This window comes from Calidris pugnax, unplaced genomic scaffold (genome assembly GCF_001431845.1).
Source record: "Calidris pugnax isolate Ruff unplaced genomic scaffold, ASM143184v1 scaffold11, whole genome shotgun sequence".
Taxonomy (NCBI): domain Eukaryota; kingdom Metazoa; phylum Chordata; class Aves; order Charadriiformes; family Scolopacidae; genus Calidris; species Calidris pugnax.
Genome location: NW_015090803.1, coordinates 15,411,084 through 15,431,083, shown reverse-complemented (window position 1 = coordinate 15,431,083; position 20,000 = coordinate 15,411,084). Strand labels below are relative to the sequence as shown.

The 20,000-nt window shown below is 36.4% G+C and overlaps 1 protein-coding gene across 1 annotated transcript in view; it reads right to left on the bottom strand.

Annotated features, from left to right (window-relative positions):
* DGKB (diacylglycerol kinase, beta 90kDa) overlaps positions 1-19,314 on the bottom strand; it is a 467,667-nt gene extending 448,353 nt beyond the window's left edge. Inside the window, exon 1 of the mRNA XM_014937895.1 lies at positions 19,295-19,314. The gene's annotated coding sequence lies outside the window, so the exon portion shown is untranslated. The remainder of the gene's footprint in view (positions 1-19,294) is intronic.
* Between the last annotated feature and the right edge of the window lie 686 nt (positions 19,315-20,000).

Here is a 20,000-nt window from a genome sequence, read left to right as displayed (position 1 = left end):
GACTAAGTTTTAAGAAAAAAAAATATTTTTTCCACTTAGTCAGAAGTTCTGACCACGTGTCAAAAATTACTGGTTGAAAATACAGTTTGGGTTTATTTTTTGTTCAATTTAATTTTTCTTGTGTTTCATAATAAAGAACAGATCAGGTAAGCATAATGCTCTAAAACATTTATGTCTTTTCTCTCATTGGATTTCTTACAGCTTTTATTAATAATAAGAATAAGTGCATTTCTAAGCAAAATAAAACTTTAAAAATCTAAAGCCCAAGATATGGGATATGTTCTTCCAGATTAACAAGGAGGAAAAATAAAATCATATCTAGCATACTATAATCCCTTTGTTCTGATTCCATCCTGGCCTCCCTAATAAAGTGCTGTTGCCATTCCCGAAACATGATTGTAACAAATGATTATGCCTTGTAATTCCTTTGGTCACGCATGTGAAGACCTAATATTCAAGACAGACATTGCTTTGGGGACCTTACTACCGGAAGGGAGCAGATTCAGCTAAAACCACATGGACCTGATTTCCTGAATAGGAGATGGGATTGGTACCAAGTCACTTCATGGAGAAGAAATGTTTGAGTAGAATTTTTTTCAAGGTCTATTATTGACTATGTTATTCTTATGTTATTATTGTTATTCTATATTATTGTAATTCTATGTTATTATTGACTATGTTATTCTGAGAGCATATCCACTTGTCCAAAAAAAATCTGAAGTTAAGCAAGCTCTAGAGAAAGTAACAGTCAATATCTCTTTCCCTTATCTATATATTGCCTGCATAGGTTTTACTCAGCACTTCAAAACACAAAAACCTCCTCATTCTCCAAGAGCACAGGTATGTCTTATTTGAATACAGCTTACTCCACTAGAGTAAAATTTTCTGACTCACTGATCTTACCACACAGATTTATTTTTTCATTTTTTGTCCCTTGGGATAACCAGTGGAACTGCTAGTTTCTACTCGCAACTCTCTAGGAAATGAAAGTATCATGCAAAAAATTAAAAAAAAAACAAACCAACCAACAAACCCAACAACTTCTAATTTTATTTCATTAAGCAACAGTAAACCTGTATCAAATGATTTTATCTCTTGCTACAGTAAAGGAACTGGAAAGGCATCAAAAAGCCCAGTAAGATTCTATTTAGCAACAAAATTGGACAGCAGCCCACCATCCCTCAAGAATGTATTTTTCTTCCCTTCTTACCACCCTTTTTCCAAAGCTACCATCTGGGATAGACACTTGTGTGAAGCGGCTGTAGAAGGAGCAAACAGGGAAGGGGTTGGTGGAAAGCCGCTGGGGAGGTTCTACTGTCAATAAACAAACTGAAAAAGGCACTCTCTCTCTTTGCCACTCCCCTGAGAAAACAAAGGATCATTTGTACAAATTGGTTGAAAGCTAGTCTGTTTTACTCTTTTCCTCACTCTAGGTACTGCTGAAGTGATGTATGGTTTCCTTCTGAAGGTTCACAAAGCTCAGCTGGGGGACTTCCAAGGATGGATTCTGCCCATGTGCGTCCAGGCTTGCCTACTTCCATCTGGGCTTCAGAGAATAATTGTTCACTTTCTACAAATGTTTTAAAGTGTGGACAAAGAGTAACTGAAGCTAAATTGTTTGTGGCTTTTATTTTATTTTTTAATAATTTCCATGTTGGCATATTTTTTGCAATTGAATTTGTTTCATTTATATATTTCATTAAAAAAACCTCTTCCCTCATTTAACAAAACATTATCTCACTGACACACCTATATATCACCAGTAAAGAAAGAAAATGAAATATGGCAATGCATGAACAACCCATGCATTTGAGCACAGATTTTACTTCTGGTAAACTTACAGGCTGTTTTTTCAGTGCCTTAATATCATATATTTAGGGCAGACAGACATTGCAATGTAATTCTTTTCACCGCATGTTCTTCTCCCTATTGCTAGTTAGTTCCCAATTTTAAGCATTTTTTCTTTGTCCTTAAATGACTCTGCAACAATGTGGATTAGACCAATCCTTGCATTATACCTACACAGCACAATGACATTCCCAATTAATTTTAGAAGTAGGAAAAAAGATATCTTACAGTTAATATGCAACAGCTATTCTGTTCCGAGTTCCTACTACTGTAAATTCCCCATCCCTTAAATTTTTGTCATTTCACTCCATTTCTTAAAATCTGAAGCTTTATTTCTTGTATACCTACCATGTATCCCAATTACTTTGGAAGTTACATGTTTGAGCTGAAGTAGTATGGAACAGAACCGCTATAAACTATGTTACAGCGAACATGAGACTTTGGTGATACAACATGTTGGATTTAGTTGCAATTATGAAGTGATTAGAAATATCAAACTGCAAAAAATCACTTTGTATCTTTGCCAAAGGCAAAAATTACAATTAGCCTTTTCTCACAGTGCAAACACATGCTATCTGTACTACAACAGTTGCAGATACATAATCTTTTTTATTTTGTGACACCGAAATTTCTTAATCATATCAGTTTTCCTAATTATCATTCAATTAAACAGATTTTCCTCTAATAACATTTGCTGTTTAAAAATAAAATAAAAGTTGCCTTTCCTAACTTTACCTTTTACTCTCTTTTGGTTAGTCTTATCTGGGTAACTTTAGAAATTATACTAGAGTGCCACATGGAATACAAATAGTAAAGGCTCCCTGTAAGCTTATTGAGTCCAACCTCCTGTTCCACAGCAGAATTAATTATTTCTATATTATTCCTGGTTTGTTTGTCCAATTGGTTTAAACTGATGGTTAAACTTTTGGTTTCTTCTCATTCTTCACTGTCATTACTGTTGTATTTGGTGCTTTAAGATAAAGTGTTTAAATCTGCCTTATTGTAGCATTGTCCTGTTCACTGTTAATTCTTCGTCATAACCACAATAGAGAGAAAATGTGCTCCTTTCCTATTAGTAGATAACACTAAGATGTTGGAAGACTTCCATCATCCTGTAGTTTTTTATTTTTTATTCTCTACACTAAACAATCACTTCTTTCAACTTTTCCTCATAGGTCATGCGTTCAAAATTTGCAATAGGTTTCTCTGCTCTCCTCTGTACAATTTCCAATGGCATTTCTTACATTTGACAGACAAAAGGGAACAAAATACTCCAGCTGCTAGTAATACAGTAGTATTAGGTAAAATAGAGATGTTACGCTGAATTTATTCAATTCCTAAAATGTTCAGCAGTCTGAAATTGCTGGTTCACATTCGGTTTGCAATTCACAGTAAACAAGCTCCTTTCTCAGGAACTAGTTCTAATTAATAGCAGATCCCTTTCTGCATTTGTCGATGTCTACCAAGGACAGAATTCTGTACATATTTAAAAAAACAGAATAAACCAGAAATGTTAATAATAATTATTATTTATTATTATACATAATATTATTTCTCCAGTTTACTAAGATACTTTGAATTACAAGTCCATCTTCTAAGAAGTTGCACCTGCTCTTTACTTGTAACTGCTGTACAGTTGAGTGAACATAGTCGTAATTCTATTGGCCCTTGTCGAAATACAGAATAGTACCTGAATCAGAAAAGATTGATGAAAACTTTCTATGAATACATCCTTCCAGCGTGCTGGGTAGCAATTGATTCCTACTCTCTTGGTACAGTTACCCCATTAGCTTTGCACCCACTTTAGAGCACCCATTTCCGTAACTTACTTGGAAATTCCTTAAATAAAAAGAGGGATTAAGGAAGAAGCCGTATGATATATCTTATTCGTTATGATGACATTTTGCTGTGTATGGTGAACTTTCCTACCAGAGTTAACTCCCTCATTGGGTTATAAAAATAATTTGGAACAGCACAGTTCATATCACTACTTGGCAAAGGAGCTGAAAAGATATAAGACCTTTTCCTAAATTTGTAATTATTTGAAAGGGCTAGAAGCACATCCTGCTTAGCACCCAGATATCGTCATCATTATAATAGAGTCCAGAATAGCATAAAGAAAATACCCTAGTGAGAGAACATAGTGCAGAAGAATACTCCAAGTTACAGCTAGGTAACCAGATTGTATAGTTCAATTTTTATGTACTATGGCTTAGAATACAACTTAAAAGAAATAGCAGAAGACGACTATTAGAACTCTTTTAAAAAAGTGGAAAGTTCAAGTCTAGTTTTCCATGGCTATTTTTTCCACATAGAAATAACACAGCTGACACCACGGTTAAAAGTGAAAATAGAAGCAGTCAGCTGAAGTAAAGGGCATGAAATAACTCTGGAAAAAGAATGGATTATTTTTATCCTGTGTTTTGATATTGAAGACTGGTTCACTGCCTGTGCCAGTGCATTGCTGTTGGATAACTGGAATTACTCAAACTAGAGATCCATGACACAATATGGATGGGGACACCCTGTAGGTTCTCTGAAAGCACAGTAGCAATCCCAAAAATCCTTCTCACCCTCTTCAGTCTATTTGCCTTTAAAACCTCACAAGAAGCATTACAATCCTGTTACATATTCAAATAATAACTTTAGCTTTGTCAGAGGGGCTCTTCTGCCAATTTAAAAATGGAATTAACTTTTAAGAAGTTCACCTCCTGTAATTAGGAAATTGCATGGAAGAATAATTATGAACAGAATAATATTCACAAGCTGTCAAAGTTTATGAATGCAGAGATATACTTTAAAAAAAGTCTAGATGAGAAAGCAGAATTTAACATTGGTAATTAGTTTTAAGTAAGTTTGAAATACATTCCTTGTGTCTTTAGACACCATCTTGTGTGTAAGAGAGCCAGCACACTGTTCATATTATGATACTAAGCTGCATAAGGATGATTCAGAACTGTAGTAAATTTCCTTTTTAAATGTAAAGTAAATTGAGATATTTCTTTCCTCAAGCCCTGCAATGCAGGAAATACATTACAAACAGCTCTGTTTTTCAAGCATCCTTTGCTAAGGAAACCAGCCATTGAAGTGGCATGGCTGAGGATTTTGGAACAGCTATGAGTGCTTTGCTCTGCCTGAGAGCTGCAAGTGCAACCACAGCCTCGGCACCCCCGGCCACTGGAGAGGAGTTTCCCGTAGAGGTCTGAAAAACTACTTGTTTCTTCTTCTGTAAGCCAGCCTAAAAGAAAGTGCTGGTTTTGAATGACCAAAGGGATATTCTGTACCATATGAATATTAACCTCTGCAGTGCAAAAACCTGACCATGTACACAGAGACCTCCGACTGTCTTGGGCTGTCTAATCTCACTTCTCTTTTCATTCTGTTCCTGCATCAGTCTCTACCCATCTCATGTCTCTCTTTTGACTACTCTGTGCATCAGTGCAGTGAGGCAGAGAACTCTTTTTATTCTGTAATTGTATGCTCTATAGCACCAAGGAATCTCAGGCTCGATTATGGCTCCAAGGTGCTGCTGTAGAAGAAATAATTATGTAGTAGAAAAGGAGAACGGGATGATCTTAGAGCTTTATCTCTGCCTAGGGCCACAGACCCAAATTGGAAAAAGCTATTCATTATGTCTGCCAAGTTATCAATCACCAAGTCTTCTACAGAAGGTTGGTAATTGTAACAATTCTCATTTTACAATGGGAAAGCTAAGGACCGAGAATTAGACCAGAAAGCTATGTTGGGGAGGTTTTCTGCTTTGCTTAGTTTTTTGTCGGCACAGGTTAAGTATTCACATAATTAACTATGTGTGAAGAAAACAGAATGCAATAATACCTTTGATTGCACTTTTGAGCACAGCAGTCTAACTATTTCATTGCTATCTTAAGTTCTATTCTTGACACGCAGAAAAGGTGTTGCTAACCGAGCCTTATTAGTTATTTCCTGAAATCTGAGAAAAGTGCTTTGAGGTGCTTCCCCTGGCCAAGCATGGTTGTTAGCTAAATTAAAAGCCTTTCTGATAAAGATAAGTAAATCCTACTCATATATATTTCCTACAGTAAACTCCATTCATTCTGAGCAGGTGTACAGCTAACATATTGTAAACTCATAATGCAGAGTCAAAAACTCCACATGTGGCCTTAGACCTCTTTTGCAAAACTGTCCCCTGAACTGCCTCAGAGATGAGGCTGTTGGAATGGGTAACATCACTTTTCTGCGGTCATTTTAATCCTCACAGAGCTCTAAGGCCTTATGGACTCTTTCTAAAACTTGCATGTAAAATTTTACCTGTAGAGATACCTGTATTATCCATAATACTTGGTGGCTTTTTAGCATGGAAAGAAAATGCTCAAATTTGGAATAAATCCTTCAACTGTAAAGAACAGTAGTTGTCATTTTAAAATAAAGAATAGATGAGTCAGCAGAAGTATCTTCCAATTCAAATTAAGTCCAGGACACTTTTTACACAACACTAACACAGAGCAAAAATACGCAGTGCTTCAAGCCATTTACATTCGGTAGGTGCAGAAGCAAACAATCCACCTTATAATATAGCTCATATAACCTCAGCTGATAACCTAATAAAAACCACAAAGTAATGAAACACTAAGTCGAAGGAAAAAACTTCACAAATGGGCCAATGAGACCTCTGGGAAATGATAGCAGCCATGCAAGACAGAGACATTTGAAGAACCATCTCCAGAGAATTAATGACAATATTCAACAATATACATACAGTTTTCTAGGAGATCTCGGACAAGTACTGTTTCCCGGTTGCCAAACTGACACTGATGTAGCTCAAACAAATGTGGACAAAGTTTCCACACACTCACACATGCTTTTTCAGAGTAAGAGAAAAATAGATAAATAAAAGAATAGGCACGAATCTAGAAGAGATTAGTGAGAAAAGAAGTATAAAGAAGTCCTGTATTTTTGCATCTAACAAAAGAAATGATGTTTCAGAATATATAGGATGACATTAGTTATCCCATGCTAACTTTTACACCTATGCTTTTGCTGCCCATCCCTATTAAAGTGGTGAAATGGTGGACCATCTCAAGTTCTTCAACAATTCTTGTACAAATTTCACCCCGTATGACTTCAGTCCTTTTGTAGCATTTTCTTATATTGTCATCTTTATGTAACTATGATGAAGTTATGTTTAATGTAATGAAATGTTACCCAAAGGTTTATGTAAGGACTGGAGTACAGAAACTCATGTTTTTCATTTGTTGACTCAAAGTTGAAATTTCTGCAATACCAAACTTATGGAGTTTATTTATATATTTATTATTAAAAAGTCCAGGGTCTGAGCCATACTAAAATTGAAATGGCTGATTCTTATACTTGGCACACAAACTGGAACTCGAGCCAAATGCAAGGAAAAGCTTTTCCTGAAATGGAGCTTGATTTCAATCATATGTGAGTGAATGATGCTGCAAGGTGCTCATTTCAAGTCTGTCCCCAGGTCATAAGAAAAGCATTTGGAGTTTTATGGCAATATCTCATCATTATCTCTTTCAAAGCCTCATCAACTTCGGAGGACAAATCTGTTTTGGCCAAACTGGTACTAAAAGGAAGATGTTCATTTAATCCAACTTAAACTTTTTTTCTTCTCAACATCAGGCAAAAGGGCTTTTGTTTCCATAGTTTCTAGGATATTTCCTTTGAACTTCTTCCAGAATACTTTTATCTCTTCCACATGCACTGACACACAATCCTATGAAGTATGTATGTATTTCTGAAACACTCTGTGCTTCATTACCGATTCTTTGCTGGATGTAAGAGAGGAAATTTAGTCCATTTTTAAAGCTAAATTTCTGACTTGCTGATTTAGATGTTTTAATATTTAGTAGTGTATTACTATAAACTGACTTCAGAATATTACAAGTGAAAGATTAAATTAATAACATTTATTCTGAGAGCTTTTTTGAAGTTGTTATTGTGCAAAGCTGAATCGTTGCTAGTAGGTATTTTGAGTCAATATAGCTGCATGCTTTCTAAATTAAAGAAAGCATTTTATTGAAAATAAAATGTGTGCTTTTTTTTAAATTCAGTACCTGTATACTGGCAATAATAAAATCAGGAAAACTAAGTTGTTGGTTGTTTGGTTGGGTTTTTTTTAAGACAAAAATATGAACTTTAGTGGAATTTATCTAGTTTTTCTACCTTGAGAATATTTATATCACTTAAAAACAAAATTTCCATTTTGGTCTTCAGGATGGAACCATTTTTAGCATGGCATCCAAAGCCATTCCCTTTCAATTCAAAAAATGAGATTTAATCAAATGAAAAATATCTGTTGTATCTATCTAGAAAATCTATCCATTCACCTTGTTTCAAATGTTGTCTATTAATTTTTGTGGGAAAACACACAAACATATGCACTAACTTCATCTGACAAATGATTAAGGCTATACAAAGTCCATAAAATGCCACAGAAGTCTATGCAAAAGCATAGATTATGTTAAAGACCTCCCACAAAATTAAGACACAAACCTCCCACTACCTTAATAGTAAATAACAGCCTCATTTATTTATGTTCTTTTATATCTACAGTCTGAAAAGTCATCATTCAAAAAAAAAAGTTGAATCCAAGACTCTGTATCATATGTTCTGCTGCCTTTAAAGATTATTAGCAATCAATGAATTATTAGGAATGTCAGGTATTTTTCTACTGAAGTATTCAGTGAAAATAACCAGTAGCTGAGGTTTTCTATTTGCAATTATTTAAATACAGTTGTCTAAATATTGGATCAACAACAGAACCGACCGAGCTTCCACTCGGGGAATACAAATGCCCCCAAACACAAATGTCATTGACAGCTCAAGAAAAATATACATAATAGTAGGGCTTTTTCTGATAGATAAATTGATTTACAAAAAGCTTTTGGCCTCTCTGAGAAAGTAATAGAGGGATAACAGTATAGACTTGTCTAAAATCACGCCTGAATTCACTCAGTGCCTGGTATCCCTAATTCTCTGAAAACCGTTGCTAAACAGTGTGGGATTGGAAGGTTTAGGGATAGAGATCTAGACCATTAGGCTATTCTTGATTCTACTGACTCAAGAAAAATAATGAACAATTAGCTTAATTCCCTTCTGATTCATCTGTTAGAGCAGAATTTGGCTGAAGTCCACCTAATTCATCTTGATATAAGAAAGACATTTTTTTACAGTGAGAACAATCAATCACCAGAGCAACCTTCCCAGTGATGAGGTAGAATCCCTGTCTCTAGAAGTTCTCAAGATGCAATTGGACAGGGTGCTAGATAATCTCATTTAGGGTCCCTTTCCTTTGAAAGGTTGGACTGATGATCTTTCAAGCTCCCTTATAGTTTGGGATGTTCTATGGTTCTATGATTAATTCTGTTTGTAAGTGCTCTGCATGTTGTTTAACTTTAGTTAACTATGCATATCTGTGAGATGTGGAGAAGATATTAAACATGGAACAGATATGACAAATCAAATCTGGTGTGAGTGCACAGACAGAGGTGTCTTCTCCAGATGCTTCATTGCTCCAAAATGTCATTTCATTTACATGTGCAATGTGTCTGCATTGGCCCCAGCAGAGTTCAAAACAGGATCATAATTTGGCTGTAAAGAGTAATTTTAAGCCCATTAGACCATTAAAACAGATCCCAACATATCTCATTTATTAAAAGGAAGGCAATGCTTTGTGAAAAATAGCTCCTTATTCCCAGATGGAACACGAGCTGCTCTCTGCAGTCACAGAGATGTTTGGCAGTTACGATGTGGTGTTGACACAGCTGCAGGGCCCGGCAGCTGAGCCAGTTTCACATGGCTCTGCTCTTTTCTGCCTCTCTCTTCCCCCTCAAAACCTAGGGAAAAGTACTGGACAGTTTCTTACCTGCCCTAGTTGGTTTTGTGCATAAGTCATTACAAGCCTCCATCACTCTCTTGCTTGATGCAGGCACATTTGGCTGTTGTACCTTCAGTAGGGTTATGCAGTCAGCTCGATGACTGTGTTTGTATTCAAAGTTGGTTGTCTACACAACTAGGTCAAGAGTTGAATGAGGATAGATCGACTAAGACAAAACACAGATGAACTAACTCACATGGGTGGGAGTGAACTGCAAAAAAAAGATCCATATTGTCTTTGTTTAGCCAGGTGTCTTGCTGGATCTTTCACTTTCCCTCAAACAAAAAGACCATGAGAGAAGAGAAGGTGGAAAGGAAGAATACATTAATTTTTCAACATTAAGACCCATTAGGGTTGTGAAATGTTTCTGCTTTAAATCACCAAATAGTGATGCGCTAAACTGTTTTGCCTGGAAAAGCACTAGATGAAAAGTAACTAACACAGCACAGATTGCTAAAACACTAGTCTACCTTCCTTACCTTTTTTTGTGACTGAAGAGTAACTGCTTTATATGACAAGCTCATGTGCTAAGTTACATAAACAGACTTTGATATAGTCAGATTGGTCCCCAAAGCAAAGTTTAGAGTTTTCACCTACCCTTGTTTTTAAAATACTTTCAAACATTTAACATTCTTGTGACAATTGTTTATTCTGCAGTAGTTTCTAGAAGCTCATCCACAAAACATTTTCACTGTGATTACAAGGGGAAGAGGGCAGAATAAAGTTTTGTTCTTCCACCTTTTCAAGTTTTAAATCGGTCCAAAATAAGAGCTACTGTGAGATGTACATTACAATTACAAGAAAGAAAAATCTTTCCCCTTGTTTAGAGAACTGATTGATGAATTATCCATCTGTGAACTACTGAGGGGAAAAAATGCTTTCTATGGATGATTTCAGTGTATTTTTTTCCTTAGAAATCAAGGTTCAAGGAATTAATACTCCCTGTATGCAGCTATCATTAAATTTCTTCATCAAGAGTATACCGACTGCCAACATTTTTTTAAAAAAAGATTATTTCAAATATTTTTCATTCCATAACATTAGATTCAACTCAGTTTTGAATCCTGTATTAGTAGTAAATTATTTTTTTGTATTCTTTGACAAATCTTACACCGATAAAATTCAATTTAGCAACACTGACTAAAAATCCTAAAGTTTAGCTGATGGCATGTCAAGTATTTTTAATACCAGATTTAAATAATAACACTTTTATATATTTTAGATGCTGTTATATAAGCTTCTTAATTGTATAGCGCTCCCTTATCTATGAAGCAACTTTTGCCACAAACAGAATTGACACTTCTCCATTGGCTTTTAAAGTATTATGGTAGCAAAAAAATATCCCACATTTGCTATGTTACCAAAAGCTGAGGGGTGACACTGTCAGTGCTTGGCAGCCCTAGCATTTCTGGCAACTTAGTATTCCAGGAAGAAGAAGGGCAAAAGTTCCTTCTGGTATCAAGTAAACTGGCCCGTTTGGTATACCTAATGTATGTAGGCAGTCAACGAGAGGTAAATGTCTTTGAAGACCTTTGAAAGGAAGACCTGTATGACTAAATTTGGCATGTCCTTTCTCCTTTGACAGGCATAGAATCCAACCTCAGCTGTTTGCTATAAATCTGTCTGGGGCTCATCTATAGCTGGGTGGCTCACTTTGAATGCAACATAACCACTCCTTCAAGCTTCCCCAAAAGGCAGCAACATCTTGGTTGGTCTAAGGTGAGAGTAAAACAGATGGAACTGCTTACCTCAAACATTTGTGTTAGCTGGAGGAAAGAGAAGTATTTCCAACTTCCAACAAGGGCCTCTAATCTAGCCTTTGCAATAAAAGGAATTAGATTAGGAGAAAGATGATCACCATCTTCTTCCTAAGGACCACCTGAAGGCTTAAAAAAGTCTATGTTTTCCAAGAAATTTAAACATTTGAACTATATCTATCTGCCTAAATTTGGATCAGGATGGGGTGTACACATCTGTCTCTCTATACAGGCATTAAACCCCACCGCTACAACCCCCCTCAAAAAAAAATCTCCAACAACAACTAAAGCTGCATACCTGGGGAGCTTTCATACCAAATAGTGCCTAATGACTTTATATATGAAGGATTAACTATCTGGATTTCTGGCTGGGATTTATGTTTTATAGTTGCAATTCTTCTTAGTGCCTAAGTGGAATTTGGGGATACTGGATCACACAATACTTGGCTTTGGATTTAAACTGTATATCCACATTCTACAGTTAATGGGAAATCATTGTACTTCACAGACCTTACAAAAATAATGAAATGTAAATAACCAGTTAGAGAGAATATGCATTCCATGACAATTTTTAGACCTTTTGGAAGACAGAAAATATGCCAGATTTGTATTTAATAGACAGGCTGTAAAAAAACCCTAGATAAAAAAAGTAGTTTCTTGTAGCTGGATTTATTTTTGGAAGAATTGCTGTGTTTTATCCCATGAGGCCTCTAGTTCTGTTGCTTCCTGAATAGATCTTGACCTTCTGAAATTCTCTTTGCTAAAGCAGTTACAATACAGATTACACACCCTAAAAATACTGATTCTAAGGATACTTCCGAATTTTCATCTCTTTTTGACTCGTTCTCAAGGCAGTTAGCATGCAAGAGGCCTCTCCTCTCTTTGGAGTAAAGATGAGGAGTGAAGCTACCCTAAGAAAGCTTATACCTGGACAGAATTATAATTATTTGCTGTATCTAATGAACTGGGTATTGCTATTTCTTATGATTTAAAGTTAGAATTGGAGCTTGAATTAAGACTTCTGTAACTTCTGTAAACCTTCTCCTTCCTCCCCTCAAAATGTCTTTCCTCTTCTTTGGTAGAAGTCTGAATGCTTAGCACAAGGCATGGGACCACAGTCAGAGACGTCATTAACAAATCATTCAGAACAGTAGTTACTACTAGGTTTAACTGAAAGGACAAACTAATTCTTTATTCAGAAGTCTTTAAAGAATAGGAAATACTCAACTTTTCCATTCTATTTTCTCTGTATGCACTGTTTGTACAACACGGAATCAGCTGTTCTCTCTGCATCTTCAGACAGGAGCTGAGATGATTAAAGGGCCAAAATTCACCCGAGGACTTTACACATCTCTTGTTGCCAAGAGCAGATGTCAGGGTGTGGCAAGACTTTGTTGGTCCTTCTTTTCTGTCTAAAAACCATCCTGGACATCCATGCTTTTGAAACCAGTATAAGTTTCGTTTCGGGGTTGTTTGGTTTTGTGGTGCGTTTTGGTTTGGGGTTTTTTTGTTTGTTTTTTAAACGCACACTTTCTAGAATTCTGGCATATTGTTGTTTCGTTTCGGGGTTGTTTGGTTTTGTGGTGCGTTTTGGTTTGGGGTTTTTTTGTTTGTTTTTTAAACACACATTCTAGAATTCTGGCATATTGTTGTCTTCTGGCTGACCTTTGGTAATGGTAAGACTGAGACGACAGATTTAAGACATTAGAAGACAACTATCTGCTGTGGAACCATTGTGTCTGGAGAAATACCTCTCACAATAGCGAGACAGACAATTCTGTGTACTAGAGACACCAATTAATACCTAACAGGAATTAATTCCAGGAGAGCACGTGACATTTTGTCTGGTGGCTTCCAAATCCTTCCTGTGGCAGAGTTTGATATCTAAGTATGAAGTAATCAATATGTCAAAGCTGTTGATGAAGCCACAGTGTCCACAAACCATGCAATGGTTCCCAGAAACGGTGCTCTGCTTTGACTACTTGCTATCATTGGAGCCTACCTCTACCAATGTCTGAAGCCAACATACCAATGATCCAACCACTACTGAGACACTCCAGAGACTTAATTAGAGGAGAAACTGTTCCTGCATCAAGCAGAGACCATATTCATTCGGCTATCCTTAAGATTTGACCTTTATCACATCTGTTCCTTCTTCAGACAACATACAAAGTAATGAATAAAGCCTTATGCACTCGGTCCAAATACTACAAGGATCTACCTCTCCTACAGCTTAAACATGAAGCTTTACTTCATACAGAGGGAAACAGTTCCTTGCATATTGACTGATGTTTTTTGCTGGATATCATCAGGCCATTATTAAGACTTTTGAATTGGTTTATCTGATTTACCTATATGCTAAATACACAGTATCTTTCTAGTCTTTTATCAGAACCACATGGGCTGTTTATGACATATCTTCAAATGTTATTTTTGAATCTCTTCCAGTCTATGTGTCTTGATTTTACAATTACACTCGTGCTTTATATAGATCTCATTTAGTCCTTGATGGACTACAGACATCCTGCTTGCTGGCCTATTATCCAGCTTCTTATCAGTTTCACTCTAAACCATTATTTCAGTTGCACAACAAAAGTTGGTAGGTCAACTCTTTCTCAAAATACATTTTTTTTAATCTACCCTTTCTAAAATTACTTGTTCCAAGTACTTGAGAAACTTCTTCTAACTAAAAAAAATAAAATGCATTTTAAGACGACCACACAGGAAAGGGCAAACAGACAAAAGGTAACATAACAATACTATAATCTATACTTTGTGAAACAGAAATACCCCTTGCATAAGTTGAATGCCTGCATAAATTGGCACACTTGAAAACAACTGCCCAACCAAACTAAATCAAGTTCTCCTTTTTGGAAATTTCTGCAGTGCTGGAATTTACTTCCCACCCGTCACCAGGGTTTCAAAGTGGACCTGACCAATAACCTCAGAATAGAAAACAATCTCTTTGGTAATGTGTTGGTTCAAGAATATGACAGGTCATAAGTTTTGTTTTCTGAAGGGAGACATTTGCCCAGATTGAAGCAAATGTTCTGTTTGCAGGCATTGTTCTCTCCATTCTGTTTGAAGGGAAAAGCAGGAGTCGGTTCTTTACAAATAATTAACAGTATCATTTTTACAAACTTTTACCCCTTCATTAAAAAGCCCTGTCTAGAAATTTCTCAACTTCTACCCTTTTCCCTGCACAATACTAACTGCACATTCACTGACATGAATGAAATAAATCAGATGAGGAGTATTGTTTCTGAAAGTACAAATTAAAGCTATCAGCTTTCATAGTACCAAATATGGCCTGGTTTTAGTACACTACAGTAGATGGCTCATTGATCCATGTCACTTATAATACTCAAACATCATACACTAATTTCTACTATTATGAACCTATCACTCTTGAATTGTGCCGATGTAGTTTAAAAGTACTGCATTTTGTTGTGCTGTTGTGTTCTTGCTGCTTTCGTTAGCTACATCTATTCTATCTCTCTATCAATTAAGCCTATGTTAAATTTAGTGCAAGAAGTCTTCTACACAGTCCTTTCACCCAGATCTCATGGTTTTATCTGGATGATCCATCCCAAGACTGGAAAAGGGAATTATGAAAACAATATAGTGCATTTTCTAACCAGGAGGTATTAATAACAAGTATGAATGTATAAAGAAATGAAACCTCAGAACTTATTTTTCTCCTCTTCCTTAGGATTTTCATACTTTATTTTCCCCATTGTGACTTAAAAATGTTAGTAAGTTGATAAAAATATAAGACTGAATGTAACTGTGTATCATCTGACAATAAAAGAACTATTTCTCAACCTAATAGATGGGGAACAGTGAAAGCAGTACTGAATTTTTCCATCTCATTCTTTGATTTGAAGCTGAATCTAAAAGAGATACACTTTCACACTCTGGGGAAAGAAATAGAAAATTAATCTTCCATTGCTGTTATGACTCCGTTAGCAGTGGGATATGAGGTCATGCTGCTGCCTCAATAAAGATTGCTCAGCCTCCTTCGCCAGGTGCTGTGGTCCTGCAGAGTATGAACAGCTTGTCTATGAAAGAGACTCTGGATGTGGTGGCTCTATAAATGCCTAACCTGTGCTGTTAATAAGGTATATCAGCTGGCAAAAGTTCCTGCAGATGACTAAAGGCTATTGAACAGTAGTTTTCCAGCCTCACAAAATTACTCTCTCTCCCCCACCTTTTCCTTAGAATGCGCCCACAGAAAGGCACAAATACAGATAGAACTGTAAATTCCCAAGCTGCAAGGGATAAAAATGGGGATTTAATGCCCACTTTCTCTTCAGCCCCCACCATTTTCCTGCAAGATGGAGGATATAACAGAAGATGTAGGTGGGTTGTATAGTGGTGGTTCCATAGGCACCTGCAAAGAAAATACTGCAGCTACTGATGCCCTAACAAGTCTGGGGAACACCTGGATCCCACTGGTAACCACCCTGAACATTGTCCCCGGCATGGTGACATTGATTCTACCCTATCAAGCTACATTTCTGAAAGGCCCACAGGGAAGACAAGGACAGCAGCTGCAACCATTTTAAATACATGCAGGCCAAGCTTCTCCTCCCTTTAAAACGTTTTCACTTACTTCCCTCACTACAGCAGAATTTAGAAGACTCTACAGCTAGTAAACATCATCTACTATATGCAATTTCCAACACCATCATGATAAAATATTCATCTGCAGGGTCTTAATAGGACATCTAGCAGATCATGTCAGAGAAGAAAGGGGAATAGATCAAAATACGAAGTCACCAGATCTCTATTCAGCCCACAGCCAAGAAAACAGGTATTCTGTGGCTTTTGGCAGCTCAACACAACACAAAACAACTACTCTGGCTGAGGAGAAAAAAGCCAATGTCAAAGGATTAAGTGTAAGAATGGGGCACTTGTTAGCTTTCTACCAGTCTCCAACACCTTCAGTGTTTCATTTTAAGCCCCTCATGAGCTGCACTTTGTTCCTTTATTTTTGGCTCTAACAAGTTCATGGAGGAGATGTCCATTGTAAGTGACTAATATGAGTTTTAACACACACCTTATTCTTTGAAAAGAGGTTCTACAGATCAGCTATGTATATGAAGGACCATTTCCTTTGGTTTCTTTTGAACCTGTCTCTGACTACTTAATGCCTACTGGTCGGTTTTTCATTTTTTGGTTCCCCCCTCCCATGATGGGAAAATATGACAACAATGTTCTGCTCACACTCCCTGTGCTACTAACCTACTGTTGTCAAGTCTCCTCTCAGTTGTCTTCTTTCCCTCAATCTCTTGCTTGAGAAATTCAGCTCTCTAGACTTTTACTGTTCGTAACAGAAGATCACTCACACACACATAATTCAAAGGCAAAGGATGGTACCAAACAACACCAAAACAAAACATTCCCAAAGGCCACAACACATTCAGACTAGAGTGCATGATGATTTTAGAAATTATGTATCTTTTTGTGCAATATTGTTCTAACTCTTAGGAAGAATATGATTCATTACACCTAATAGATACATTTAAAATCAGACTTAACAGTCATCATGCTTTAAAATATTAAATTATTATTATTTTGTCTCAAAAAGGGAGGCATGTTATAAAGGCTAACTGTAGGGACTGAACATTTCAGGAAAAAAAAAAAGCAACCCCCCCACCTTATTATTTTTATTAATTTACTCACAAAAAGCCTTTAAACTTTCAGCTTCTTTCTTTCTTGACATGATGATACAGTTTGTTTACATGAACACCCAGGCTTCCCTACTTTCATCCTCTTCCTCCTCACCAAGCTGGAGGCCAGTCCAGGCTCTCCAGCCTCCAGCTCCAAGGTGTGCAGTCTTTCTTTTATTTGGCCACCTTCACAAGTCTCTAATCTTCACGCACAAATACTTCACAGAGTTCCTTCTCTCGGTTTTTTTCCACACACTCTCAAATCAAGATGATTCTCAACTCTTCTGCTCTTAAGTCCACAAGTGTCATTCACCCAACTACTTCAGCAAAGTATAATAGAAATCCCCTCCAGTACCAAATTTTAAACCTATTTTCCAGATTTGCCAGTCTCTTGCTTAATCCTGCAGCAAACACCTTTAGAGGGTTTTTTTCCTATCTGTAGGGGCAAATCAAGGAAGTTTTATGCCTCAGAGTCTGATCTTTAAAGAGAGATCTTACATTTATTGATCATTTTAAAGGATATAATTATATAAGCACAATTTAATCATTATGAGTCATTGTGGATATGGAAAGAGCAAATCATGTTAAAGAAATGTGGTTACTTCTTAAAAAAAATGAAAAATGTTATTAGCCTAGATAAACCAAGATGCTTGACATAGCTCGATTTTTAAAAAGGTTCAGAGAGAATTCAAAATGATGGATCATTGTTATCTTTAAGAAACTTTTGTTGTGAATGGAGTAAACCTTTCTTAAAAAATAAACTTTTCTGCAATAGCAAGCACTTGAGACCCAGTGTTCATATCTGAAGGTCGGTATCCTGATGTCTGACTCCTTCCCGTCCTTGATGTTTAGTTTGGGTTTTTCTGGGGAACCTGTGTTTCCTGTAGAGCTGCAGTAACTTCAATAGACTCCAGATCTGATGTAGTTGCCTGCCCGAAGGGATCAGCAGTACCAAGATACCAATCAGTACTCAGAAAAACCAGATTGTAGGGAAAATGGAAAGGCAGCTGCTGAGAAGTGAAGTCCCCCAAGACTACAGATTAACACCAGCAGATTTTCATATTTTATTCAATGGTCTAGATAAAGCTGTAATAAGTCAGATCATTAAATTTGCAGATGATACTAAAATAAGGGGAGTATTTAAGACTCAGAGGGATGTAAGAATAATCCTGACATTAACAAAATGGGTTTAGAGTTGAGATAGGAAGTTAAATAAGTATTCATGTAATGTAAAGTGACACACTTCAGAAAAATATAATGCCCAGGACACATGCTGAGACAATTACAGCTTAAATTATACCAAGCTAATTAATATGCAAACAGAGAGAGAATTACAAGTTATGCTAGCATTGCCATTCACATTCATAGTTTTAAATGATAGTAAGAAGACATGACCCCTGTCCTAAAGGGATAGCAGATAGCACTGACAAAATAACACACTATCATTTAACACAGAAAGACTAGGTATCTGCCAGCACAATCTAAAGAGGAGAGCTACAGCCCTCTTGACCAATCAGTTATTAGCAAGACTCAGAATGACTGTAGCCACCACCACCTGATACTTTCTTCTGCCTTTTTCCCTACTAGTTTATGTCTGATTAGACACTACAAAATTACACAGATAATTTTTGAGAACATAAGTTCTCAGGTATGAAAAGAGCAAGGTTATATTGCCTTACTATCTGATAACACTCAACAAAATTAAATACTCATCTCTAAGAGGCAACCCCCTCCAACAGTAAAAAAACCCCAATCTCTACCTTATTAGGCCTCCAACCTCATCTCAACGTTGCATAAGAAAAAAGATGTGAGACTAAAACAAGAAGAAAGCCAATAAGATACAGAGGAAAAGGGGGGAAAAATGAAACAACAACAACAAAGTAAAGAATAAAGGGGGGAAAAATGAAACAACAACAACAACAAAGTAAAGAACAAAACAAACCCTCAAGGAAGATAAAGAGAAAGGTCTTTAGCTCTAGTTCACAAAAAAAAAAAAAGCCACAACAAAAAGCCAACCCAGAATACACCATTAGAGACACCAAAATAATTTTGTTTATATAGCAAAAAGACTGTAAAAGACAAAGTTGCTCTCTATTAATACTACTGCAATAGCATGTCATAACACCTACCTCCAGATTAGAGTACCTCTTCTCATTATACCAGTGAAAATTCTGAGGAAGACAGAAAAGAAATCCCTCCCAATTTACCCTCGAACCAATGCAATCATTTACATTGAGGGCAGCAGGTTCCCAGCTGTTCTTGCTTCAGCCAAATTTCTTCACCTAGCCTATTAACAGCCCCAATTCATTACAAGTGTCCAGCTGTAGAGACTTACTTAGACCTACTGTTTGTTACAATTCGAAGAACAGAATTTCAAGGAAAAACAACAGCAGTGTTAACAGAGAGAAACTGTCAAGGTCATATGATTCATTTATCTAGGAGCTTAGCAACAAAGGAGAGCTGTGAAATACTGTAATAGCAATAAGCCAATGGATTAACACTGCATCAAGCAACATCTTGAAGGAGATCAAAGTAGTAAATAAAATGAAATGCAGTGACAAGAATGAGAATAGGGTGTTTGGTTTCTTAACGGTATGAAATAGTGAATGAATTGCAAAGGACCCACACATCTTAGAGCAATATAAACAGAGAGGAGGGAAACAAAATGCTAGCAAAGCTTTACCTCAGTTAATAAGCATTAAAATACATTCCTATTTCTTCCTTAATGAAGCACATTAGTGTCTTTCCTAAACAAATAACATGAACTCTGATGCTTATAAATGATGTTAACGTAAAACATTTAAACAAAATGTAGAACAGTTAGAGGATATAATG